Genomic DNA, 12,460 nt, shown 5'->3' with positions numbered 1-12,460 from the left:
CTTTTTTTTTTTTTTTTTTGTTGCAGTACGCGGGCCTCTCACTGTTGTGGCCTCTCCCGTTGCGGAGCACAGGCTCCGGACGCGCAGGCTCAGCCGCCATGGCTCACGGGCCCAGCCGCTCCGCGGCACATGGGATCTTCCCAGACCGGGGCACGAACCCGTGTCCCCTGCATCGGCAGACGGACTCTCAACCACTGCGCCACCAGGGAAGCCCAGCATGTAGGATCTTTGTTGCAGCATTTGGACTTCTCAGTTGAAGCATGTGGACTCTTAGTTGCAGTATGCAAGTGGGCTTTAGTTTCCCAATCAGGGATCGAACCGGGGCCCCCTACATTGAGTGCACAGAGTCTTATACACTGGACCCATGGGAAGTCCCACTGCCTGTGTCTTGACTTGAGAATCTAGAAAATGATGTACAAATATCTAGAAGCTTTCTTAGAGATCCCAATCTCCCCTTAAATTCTCTCTTTTTTTAGGCAACGCTGCACAACATGCAGGATCCCCAACCAGGGATCGAACCCATACCCCTTGCATTGGGAAGGAGGAGTCTTAACTACTGGACCACCAGGGAAGTCCTGATATCACAATCTAATCTGCCCATTTTATGGAGAATTTGAAGCTCAAAGCCACGGTGGCTAATATGGAGAAGACAGTCATACAATGAATGGAGGAATGAATGAATGGACAAGGGTCAGAAATGGGACAAACAACCACATTTGCTCTGGGGAAATGGCTTTGATTTTGGAGTACTTTAACTGAAGAGACTGTTTTCTTAAGCTAATGTTTCCAACTAACAACACCATTAATTCTGAGATGTCTACTTTCTCAAAATTTTCAGTGCCATGCTATCATAAACGAAACTTATAATTGTTCAGATAGAATCCCATTACACATTACTGCCCTCTATTGTATCTCACAATGGTTGGTCAAATGTACAGGTATTTAATAGCCTTGAATTCCCTTCTGATAACTGAGCTTCTTGTGTTATTTCTACCCAAATATATAGCACCAATGGAAAGATAAACTCTGAGCCTAAGTGAAGATTGTGAACTCTGGGCCTCTGATACCTGATGTCCAGGTATTGTAGACTTGCACCTACAAAAGTGTATCTCAAGCTCTCCCCAGTTGTATGGCCATCAGGGGTTTGCCCATGTCTGCTCCCTCAGAGCTTTCAACATGGTGGCTGACCCTATCCCTAACCCTAACCCTAAACTTAACCCTAACCCTAATTCCAAATTTAACCCTAATCCCATAATTAAGGAATAGAATATTATACTCGATAGCTTTTGTATTTATCTATATCAATTATTTAGGATTATACTTGAGAAAAAAATTTTTCCATAGTATTTTTCTATTCATTTATGAATCCAGCAAAATAGTTAATACATTTATGAAATAATGTTCCATTCCATACTGCTCAGAGAGACTTTGGATCTTCACATCTGTGCCTAGTATGGTGTCTGATGCCCAGTAAATTTGTGAATGAATATTACCTAAAGTATACGCTATGAGGGAAGGCGTGCACAGTGAGCACATGTGGCAGAAGAGATTTCAGGCAGAGGAAAGAGCAAGGTAAAATGTCGCAAGGAAGGAACATGCTTGGCTTGTTTGTGGATAGTTGGGAATGCTGTTTGGTTGAAGTGAGCAAGGGAGAGAACCCTGGGGGACGTGAACAGACTTGTCAGTCGTGGACGTTGGCTTTTGCTCTGTGTGAAATGAAGAGCCAGGGGAGAATTTTAAGAAGTGGAAGGAAGTTATTTGACTTACTCTGTTTGCTGTGCTACAAATTGACTGAAGGGGCAAGGACAGAAGCAGGGAGGTCAGTTAGGGGACGACTGTAGTTACCCAGGTGGTAGCTCAAGCCTGGTTACTAACAGTGGAAATGGCAACAAGTGGTCAGATATTAGATGTGTTTTTGCATATAGAACCAAGAACTGCTTCACAGATGTAACATCAGTAAAGATCCTTCACTCAGAAAAACCCATGTTTGGTTTCATGCTCTGCTATAGCCATCTTGAAATTATTTTTCCCAGCTTTATTGAGATGTAAATGATATATAACTTTGTGTAAGTTTAATGTGTGTAATGATTTGAGGAACATATATATTGTGAAATAAATACAACAGTGAGTTTAGTTAGCACCTCCATGATCTCACATAATTACCACTTTTTTCTTTGTGGTGAGAACATTTCAGTTCCACTCTCAACATCTTTCAATTATATAATGCAGTATTTTTAACTATAATCATATGCTGTATATTAGATTCCCTAGAACTTATTATCTTATAACTGGAAGTTTTCTTCCTTTGACCAAAATCTCATCATTTCCTTACCACCTATCCCCTGGCAAGCATCATCCTACTTTGTTTCTATGAGGTTTTTTTAGATATCATATAAAAATGTGGAATTTTAAATTTAGCCTTTTTAGATTCCACATGTAAGTGATATCATAATATATTTGTCAGTTTTGTCTGGTTATCTCATAAACAGCCTCCTCAAGGCCCATCCTTATTGTCAAAAATGGCAGGATTTCCTTTTTTATTATGGCTGAATAATTATATAATATGTAATTATATATTATACAATCTTTTTTGTCCATTAATTTATTGATGGACACAATCTGTTTCCATGTTTTGGCTATTGTGAATAATGCTGCTATGAACATGAGAATGCAGATATCTCTTCAATATCATGACATCAATTTTTTGGGTATATACCCAAAATGGGATTGCTAGATTTTATGGTAGTTCTGCTTTTAATTTTTTAAGGTGTACAATGTGTTGAGTCATTAATTTTATATCACAATATTATTATCACCCTAGTTTTAACTAATATTTCCATCTTGCCACATTTTTTGTTGTTGTTATGAGAAGATCTAAACTCAATAATTTTGAAGCATTATAATTTTGTCTATAATCACGGTGTTGTGCATTAGCTCTCCAGAACATATTCATTTGCTAGCTGAAAATATGTATCCTGTAATGATATCTCCCCAATTCCCCCACACCCCAGTCCCTGGGAATCATCATTCTATTCTCTCTACAATTTCGCTTTTATAGATTTTGCTTATAACAATACAATATTTGTATTTCTCTGTCTAGCTTATTTCACTAAGCATAATGCCCTCAAGGTTCAACTGTCTCTCTCTCTATATATATATGTGTGTATATATATATACATATATATATATGTATATATATATATATATATGTATACACACACACACACATATATACTACCTCTGCTTTATTGATTCATCCATTTGTGGACAAGTACATTGTTTTAATATCTTGGCAATTGTCAAAAATGCTGCAATAAACACATGAGTGCAGATATCTTTTTCATGTTTTGTTTTCATTGACTTTGGCTATGTATCAAGAAATGGGATTACTGGAGCATATAGCAGTTCTATTTTTACATTTTTTGAAGAGCCTCACATTGTTTTCCATAGCTGCTGACTCAATTTACATCCACACTAACAGTGTACAAAGTTTGCTTTTTCTCCACATAGCTGCCAACTCTTATATTTTGTCTTCTTGTCCCTAATGACTTTAAGCATATTTTCATGTACTTGTTGGCCATTGTATGTCTCTTAGGAAAAAAAGTTTATCCAATCCTTCAGCCCATATTTTACTCAGTTTGGGGTTGTTTGCTATTGAGTTGTATGAATTCTGTATATGTTTTATATATTAAAACCTTATTGAATACATAGTTTACAGATATTTTCTCCCATTCCATAGACTGCCTTTACATATTGTTTCTTTTGCTGCACAAAATCTTTCTATGTTGATGTATTTTCAACTGTAGATTTTTAAATATTTTAATATTTTTTTATATAAAATACCATTTTCGAAAATTTATTTTTGGCTGTGTTGGGTGTTGCAGTGCGCAGTCTTCTCTCTAGTGGTGGTGGGAAGGCTCCAGAGCACATGGGTTCTGTAGTTGCAGCACGCAGGCCCTCTAGTTGTGGCGCGTAGGCATAGTTGCCTCGTGGGATGTGGGATCTTTGTTCCCCAACCAGGGATTGAACCCACGTCCACTGCATTGGAAGGCAGATTGTTATGTAGCGTACCATTAGGGAAGTCCTCGAATTGTCAATTTTTGCATTTGTAGATTATGCTTTTGGTAGTATAGCCAAAAAAGTTATTGCCAATACTAATGTCAAGGAGTTTGTTTTCTTCAAGGAGTTTTACTATATGATATGTTTAATTCTTTAATCCATTTTGAGGTAATTTTTTTAGTAAGTTAGATGTCCGATTTCATTTTCTTGCAAGTGGTTATCCAATTTTTTCACCACCATTTGTTGAAGATGGTAGCCTTTTCCCATTCACAGTAACAACACAACAATAAAATACTTATAAACAAATTTGACCAAGAAAAGGAAGGAACTGCACAATGAAAAATATAAGACTTTGATGAAAGAAATTAAGGCAAAATAAATGGAAAGATCTGTGTTCATGGATCAGAATAATTAATTTTCAAATGTCCCTGCTACCCAAAGAAATCCATAGATTCAATGCAATCTGTATCAAAAGTTCAATGTTAGTTTTTACACATATAGAAAAAAACCCTAAAATTTGCATGGAACCACAAACAACCATGAATAGCCAAAGTTATCCTGAGAAAAAACAAATCTGGAGACATCTCAGTTTCTAATTTCAAACTATATTTCAAAGCTATTATAATTAAGACAATATGGTACTGGAATAAAAATAGACACGGGTACCAATGGAACAGAATAGAGAGGTTAGAATTAAACACCTGCAAATAAGGTCAACTGATATTTGGGAAGGGACCCAAGAACACTTGATGGGGAAAGAATAGTCACATCAGCAAATGGTCCTGGGACAACTGGATAACTCCTTTTATTTTTTTGAGGAACTGCTGTACTAATTTTTACATAATGGCTGTAATAATTTTCATTCCCACAACAGTGCACAAGGATTTTCATTTCTCCACATCCTTGCCAACACTTATCTGTTGTTTTTCAACTCTAGCCATTCTAACAGGTGTGAGATAATGTCTTCTTGGGGTTTTTATTTGCATTTCTCTGATGATTAATGATGTTGAACATTTTTCATGAACCTCTTGGACATATGTATGTCTTCTTGGGAAAAATATCTAGTTAGATCTCGTTCATGTAAATCAGATTACATGTTTTTATGCTACTAAATTTATGGATTATTTATATACTTTGGTAATTATCCCTTATCAGAAGATGGTTTGCTAATATTTTCTCTCATTCTGTATGTTGCTTTTTTACTGTTTCTTTGGCTGTGGAGAAAGTTTTTAGATCGATATAGTCTCACTTGTTTATTTTTACTTTTATTGCCTATGCTTCTGGGGTCATATTGAAAATAATCATTGCCAGGATTTCCCTGGTGGTACAGTGGTTAAGAATCTGCCTGCCAGTGCAGGGGACACGGTTTTTTATCCCTGGTCTGGGAAGATCCCACCTGCCAGAGAGCAACTAATTCTATGCACCACAACTACTGAGCCTATATTCTAGAGCTCATGAGCCACAACTACTGAGCCCACACACCACAACTACTGAAGCCAATGCTCACTCTAGGGCCTGCGTGCCACAACTACTGAGCCCATGCTCTGCAACAAGAGAAACCACCACAATGAGAAACCCACTCACTGCAACAAATAGTAGCCCCCCACACTGCAACTAAAGAAAGCCCATGCACAGCAACGAAGACCCAACACATTAAAAAAAAATAAAAATTTCCGATGACAAATGTCAAGGAGATTTTCCTCTGTTTTCTTTTAACAGTGTTATGGTTTCAAGTCATTCATTTAGGTTAATTCACTTTGAATTTATTTTTGTGAATTGTGTAAGATAGGGTTCCAATTTAATTGTTTTGCATGTTATTATTCAGTTATCTCAACAGCATTTATTATCTTTCCCATAAAGTAGTATTCCTGGTCCCCTGGGAAAGATTAGTTTACAGTGTATGTGTGGGTTTGGTTATGGGCTCTCAGCTCTCTTCCATGTATCTGTTTTGGTCCATGTGCCTGTTTTTTTGCCAGTACAATGCGATTTTTTTAAACTGAAGTATAATTGACTTAAAATATATTAGTTTCAAGTATACAACATAGTGATTCAAAATTTTATGCCTTACAGAAAGGTAACTATGCTTAATCGTGTTACCATCTATCACCTTATAAAGTTATTACAATATTAATGACTATATTTCTTATGCTATTCATTACATCCCCATGACTTATTTATGCTAGAACTGAAAGTTCGTACCTCTTAAGCTCCTTAACCTAGTTTCTTTATCCCTTCACCTCCCCGCCCCGTATGTCTGGAACCACCAGTTTGTTCCTTGTATATATGTCTTTCTTTTGTTATGTTTGTTCATTTGTTTTATTTTTTTAGATTCCACATATAAGTGAAATTATATGGTATTTGTCTTTCTTTGACTTATTTTACTTAGCATAATACCCTCTAGGTCCATCGGTATTGTCACAAAAGATTTCATTATTTTTATGCCTGAGTGTGTGTGTATAGTCTTCTGTGTGTGTGTGTATAGTCTTCTTTATCCATTCGTCTATTTTTGGGCACTGAGGTTGCTTGCTTTCATATATTTGTTACTGTAAATAGTGCCCTAATGAATATAAAGTTACATATCTCTTTTTGAATTAGTGTTTTGGTTTTCTTTATATAAACACTGGATCAATCATATGGCAGTGCTCGTTCTAATTTTTTAGAGGAACCTCTATACTGTTTTCCATAGTGGCTGTACCAATTTACATTCCCACCAACAGTGCTCTTAAGGATTCACCTTTTTTCCACATCCTCACTTATTTGTTATGTTAAAAAAATTTTTTTATTGGAGTATAGTTGATTTGCAATGTTGTGCTTGTTTCAGGTGTACAGCAAAATGAATCAGTTATACATATACATATATCCACTCTTTTATAGCCTCTTTTTTAAAAATAAAAAAATGTTTATTTATTTATTTTTGGCTGTGTTGGGTCTTTGCTGCTGCCTGTGGGTTTTCTTTACTTGCGGTGAGAAGGGGTTACTCTTCGTTGCCGTGGGCGAGCTTCTCATTGTGGTGGTTTCTCTTGTTGCGGAGCATGGGCCCTAAGCATGCGGGCTTCAGTAGTTGTGGCTCATGGGCTCTAGGGTGCAGGCTCAGTAGTTGTGGTGCACGGGCTTAGTTGCTCCATGGCATGTGGGATCTTCCAGGACCAGGGCTTGAATCTGTGTCCCCTGCATTGGCAGGTGGATTCTTAACCACTGCACCAGCAGGGAAGCCCTCTTTTTTTTTTTCATGGACCCTTTCATAGAATATTACAAACAGGTGATGTCACTCTTCCTTGGGAATCCATTCATTGGTTCTCTGCAGGCTTTTTTTTAAAATTGAAGTATAATTGATTTACAGTGTTGTGCCATCTCTGCTGCACGGCAAAGCGACTGAGTTATACACATACATACATTCTTTTTTTATATTCTAGGGTTTTTTTAATAAATATTTTAGAACAGTTTTAGACTTGCAGAATTATTGTGAAGACTTATATACTTATAAGTACTTATAAGTACTTATATACTTATATATATTTTCCCTATTATTAACATCTTAGATTAACACATTTGTCACTATCAATGGATTAATATAGATATAGATTATATAGATATATAGATATAGATTAGATATAGATTAATACCCCTTTTTTTTTTTTTTTTTTTTGGAAGCCCTCTATTTTAGATTCTTTTCCCATTTAGGTCATTACAGAGTTCCCCGTGCTATACTATTTGCTGTCTTTTGATGACAGCCATTCTGACAGGTGTGAGGTGGTATCTCAATGTTTTGATTTTCATTTCTCTGATTATTAGTGGTATTGAGTATCTTTTCATGACTTTGTTGGCTATCTGTATGGCTTCTTTAGAAAACTGTTTATTTAGGTCTCCCTATTTTTAAATCAGATTGGTTATTTGATGTTGAGTTTTATGACTCTTTCGTATATTTGGGGTATTAACCCCTCATGAGGTATATCATTTGCAAATACCTTCTCCCATTCAGTAAGCTACCTTTTTGGATTTTTAAAATTGTTTTCTTTGCTGTACAAAGTCTTTTTAGTTTGATGTCACATTTGTTTATTTTTGCATTTCCCTTGCCTGTGGAGACATATCTTTAAAAATATTGCTAAGACCAATATCAAAGAGTGTACTGCCTGCGTTGTCTTCTAGGTTTTTATGGCTTCAGGTCTTACACTTGTCTTTAATCCATTTTGAGTTGATTTTTTTAGTATGTGTAAGAATAGTCCAGTTTGATTTTTGCACATAGTTGTTCAGTTTCTCCAACTCCATTTATTGAAAAGTTTTTTTCCCCATTGTGTGTTCTTGCCTCCTTTGTGGTAGATTAATTGACTGTATAGGCATGGGTTTATTTCTGGGCTCTATTCTTTTCTATCGATCTATTGTTCTAATGATCTATGTTTTTGTACCAGCACCATTCTGTTTTGATTACTGTAGCTTTGTAGTATAGTTTGAAATCAGGTAGCATGATATCTCCAGTTTTGTTCTTTCTCAAGATTGTTTTGGCTATTTGAGTTCTTTTGTATTTCTAAACAAATTTTAGAATTATTTGTCCTCGTTCTATGAATAATGCCATTGATAATTTGATAGGGATTGCACTGAATCAGTACATTGCCTAGGGGAATAGGTCATTTTAATATTAATTAGTCCACTTCATGAACAAGGCATATCTTTCCATTTATTTGTGTCAGAGTTACTTTTATCAATGTCATAATTTTCTTAGCACAGCTCTTTCACTGCCTTAGACTTATTCCTAGGTATTTTATTCATGATACAATCATAAAAAGTTTTCTATATCTTCTTTCTGATAGTTTGTTGTTAGTGTATATAGAGAAATGAGATTTCTGTAAATTAATTTCATATCTTGCCACTTTATTGTATTTATTTACAAATTTACTTATTTTTAAAGTTTTGGCTGTGTTGGGTCTTTGTTGTTACGTGTGGACTTTCTCTAGTTGTGGTGTGTGGGCTTCCCATTGCGGTGTCTTCTCTTGGAGCACAGGCTCTAAGTACATGGGCTTCAGTAGTTGTGACTCCCTGGCTCTAGAGTGCAGGTTCAGTAGTTGTGGTACATGGGCTTATTTGCTCCATGGCATGTGGAATCTTCCTGGTCCAAGGCTTGAAACTGTCTCCCTTGCATTTGCAGGCAGATTCTTAACCACTGCACCACCAGGGAAGTCCCTTATTGTATTTATTTATTAGTTCTAATATTTTGGGTGGTATCTTTAGGATTTTCTATATATAGTATCATGTCTTCTTCAAGCATTGATAGTTTTCCCTCTTCCTTTCCTGTTTTAATTCCTTTTATTTCTTTTTCTTGTCTGATTACTGTAGCTAGGACTCCCAATACCATGTTGAATAAAAGTGGCTAGAGTGACCAATGAGTATTTCTCAGACATTAAAAAAAAATTGCCATTTGCAACTTCACAGATTGTCCTAGAGGTTATTATGCTGTGTTATAAATCGGACAGAAAAAGACAAATACTGTATTATTTCATTATTATATGTGGAGTCTAAAAAACAAAAGGAAAAAGAACAATAAAAGAGAAACACAATTATATATACAGAGAACCAAGTGGCTGCAAGGGAGGAGGGGGTGGGGAGAAGAGAGAAATAGATGAGGGAGGTTAAGAGGCACTAAATTTCAATTACAAAATAACTGTTGAGTATGAAATGTACATTGTGTGGAATATAGTCAATAATTATATAATATTTTGTGTGGTGACCGATTGTAACTTGACTTATGGTGATCATGTTGTGTACCAGGAACTAAATATAGTGTTGTAGGTCAATTATATTTCAAAAACAAACAAAACAAACATTGAAAAAGAGATCAGATTTCTGGTTACCAAAGGTGGGGGTTCGGGAGAGGAAGAATTAGATAAAGGTAGTCAAAGGTACAAACTTCCAGTTATAAAACAAATAAGTACTAGGGATATAATGTACATGATAACTACTATGAACTCTACTCTGGGTTATATATAAAAATTGCTAAGAGAGTAAATCCTAAGACTTCTCATCACACAAAATAAAGTTAAAATTTTTTCTATTTCTTTAATGTTTTATCTATGAGATGATAGATGTCTCTAAACATTGTGATAATCATTTCATGATATTGATAAGTTAAATTGTTATTCTGTACACCTTAAACCTATACAGTGCTCTGTGTTAATTATATCCAATAAAATTCGAAGGAAACATAAAAAATAAATTAAAGAAAATAGAGTGAAGGATGTTTTGCCAGAGGGTTTTTCTCAAAGTCTTCTCCACTCTCATCTTTAAAACATCCATTTATACTTTCAGCCTAGAGAGTTCTCTCACCACACCCTAGTCCCTCTGCCAACAGTAGACTGCCATCACTTTTTGGCAAGTGAGTCTACTACTCGATGTAGTAGACTAGGTTGGTTGGAGAAAAGTGCATTCTGTGTTCTAATACAGCTGTATTTTAGGCAGATTCGCTAGGTCTCTGCATGAAGGACTCAAAACAAATTAGCCTATAAAAAAATCTCGTTACCTCTTTGTGATGAGAAAGAGAAAATGCCCATTCTTTTCCATACACAAGAGCGTTTTTCCCACCTTAACCGCAATAGCTTTTTCGAAGCTGCCGACAAGAAATGCTATTCAGAGCCCTTTATTCAATGAAGAGAATTTCTGCCTGTTGTCATCTTAGCAATGCATTGTTGTAGATACCAGTAGAACTCAGCAAATGCCTTAATATGTGTTGTGGAGCCAGAAAAGTTATGCCTATTGCTCTTGAGGGAAAAGCCTTTCATAAGGCACCGTTCAACATGCTCTGCATGGGAGGTAGGAAATCTGTGATTCCTCGACGTCCGCCCTCTCCAGCTCTGCCCCTCGATGGTCGGGGAGAGTAGGTGCTCTTAGGTGCTTTCGGAGAGGCCATCTCCCTCTCTCCTTGCCTTGCCGCAAATCGGTCTCTTCCGAAGAGAAGAGAGGAGGCATGGCCATAAGAGCCCGAGAAAAAGGCGATGGAGCATAAGTCACAGAAGAGGTCACGGAGCGGCGAGCGCTTGGCGTCTGAGCGGGTCCCTGAGCTGCGTGTCAACGGAGCTGCGTGGCGCGAAGCTCTGGCTCTTCCCCATTGCCTCCTGGCTCTGCAGCGCGCTGTCCCAGAGGACCGAGGCGATGCGCCGGGTGTGCTGCATGCGCAACTCCTGGCGGTGCTGGAGCGCGATGGGGCTGGCGTCGAGGTACACCAGCTGCCAGTGGGGAGCGATGGTGCCCGAAAGCCGAAGTGCATTAAGTTAGGGGAAAAAATGAAGATACATTCAGTGGATCATAAGGCAGAGCACAAGCTCGCTGTATCCTCAGATGGAAAACCATATAGAACCATGTTCTATAGCATAGAACATGCAAGGTTTCAGTGCATTTTACAAAAAATATATATATAATTCAGATCACATGTGGAGATTATCATCGTCTTGCACTTCCAAAACATGGTGAGCTTTTTGCGTGGGGACAGAACTTAGACGAGCAGCTGGGCGTTGGAAGAATATTTGCTTCAACCCCCACACCACAGATGGTATAGCAACTCTAAGGGTACCCTTGGTTCAGATTTCCGCAGGAGAAGCCCACAGCATGGCCTTATCCATTACTGAAAACGTTTACTGATGGGGAATAAAATGACTGTGGAGAGCTGGGCCTGTGGTCTTGCAAGATGTAAATAACTACAAAATGGCAAAAATCTGGGCTTCCCTGGTAACGCAGTGGTTGAGAGTCTGCTTGCCGATGCGGGGGACAAGGATTCGTTCCCCAAGTCCGAGAAGATCACACGTACCGCAGAGCGGCTGGACCTGTGAGCCATGGCTGCTGACCCTGCACGTTCGGAGCCTGTGCTCTGCAACGGGAGAGGCCACAACAGTGAGAGGCCGCAAAAAAAAATAATAATAATAAATTTTTTTAAATGGCAAAAATCTTACTAAAACAATCTAGAATTACAATGGCGATTATAGGGAATGTCCTAGACAAGATTGTTTATTTAAGAAGTGCACTTGAAAACAAGAGATCCTAAATCAAACAAACAGAATGGAATACCTATTTGGCCTTTTACTTAGCATGCAGCTCCTCCAAAAGTATTCATTATTCCAAAATAGATTTACTGAAATGTTCATTGTAAAAGACTAATGAAAAATAAAGACACAAGAGATAACCGAAACAAAAGACTGACACTACTCCTACTACTTCCCCATCTTCCTAAGTACTAGTCTATTAATCCCCTTCTGAACTGGCTTTGTACTCTGAAGAGATTACCACAGCATAAACCAAAATCAAATCCTTCCACAACAACTCAAATGTCCCCAAGTTTATGCTTGAAGAAAGGCTCCCATATGGACTCCTCCCAGGGTTGATTGGACTCTGAAGGATTCTCCTATAAACTGTCATAAGTTAT

The sequence above is a fragment of the Lipotes vexillifer genome, unplaced genomic scaffold (assembly GCF_000442215.2).
Source record: "Lipotes vexillifer unplaced genomic scaffold, Lipotes_vexillifer_v1.1 scaffold1284, whole genome shotgun sequence".
In the NCBI taxonomy this organism is placed as follows: domain Eukaryota; kingdom Metazoa; phylum Chordata; class Mammalia; order Artiodactyla; family Lipotidae; genus Lipotes; species Lipotes vexillifer.
Note: the sequence above shows the minus strand (reverse complement) of the source record.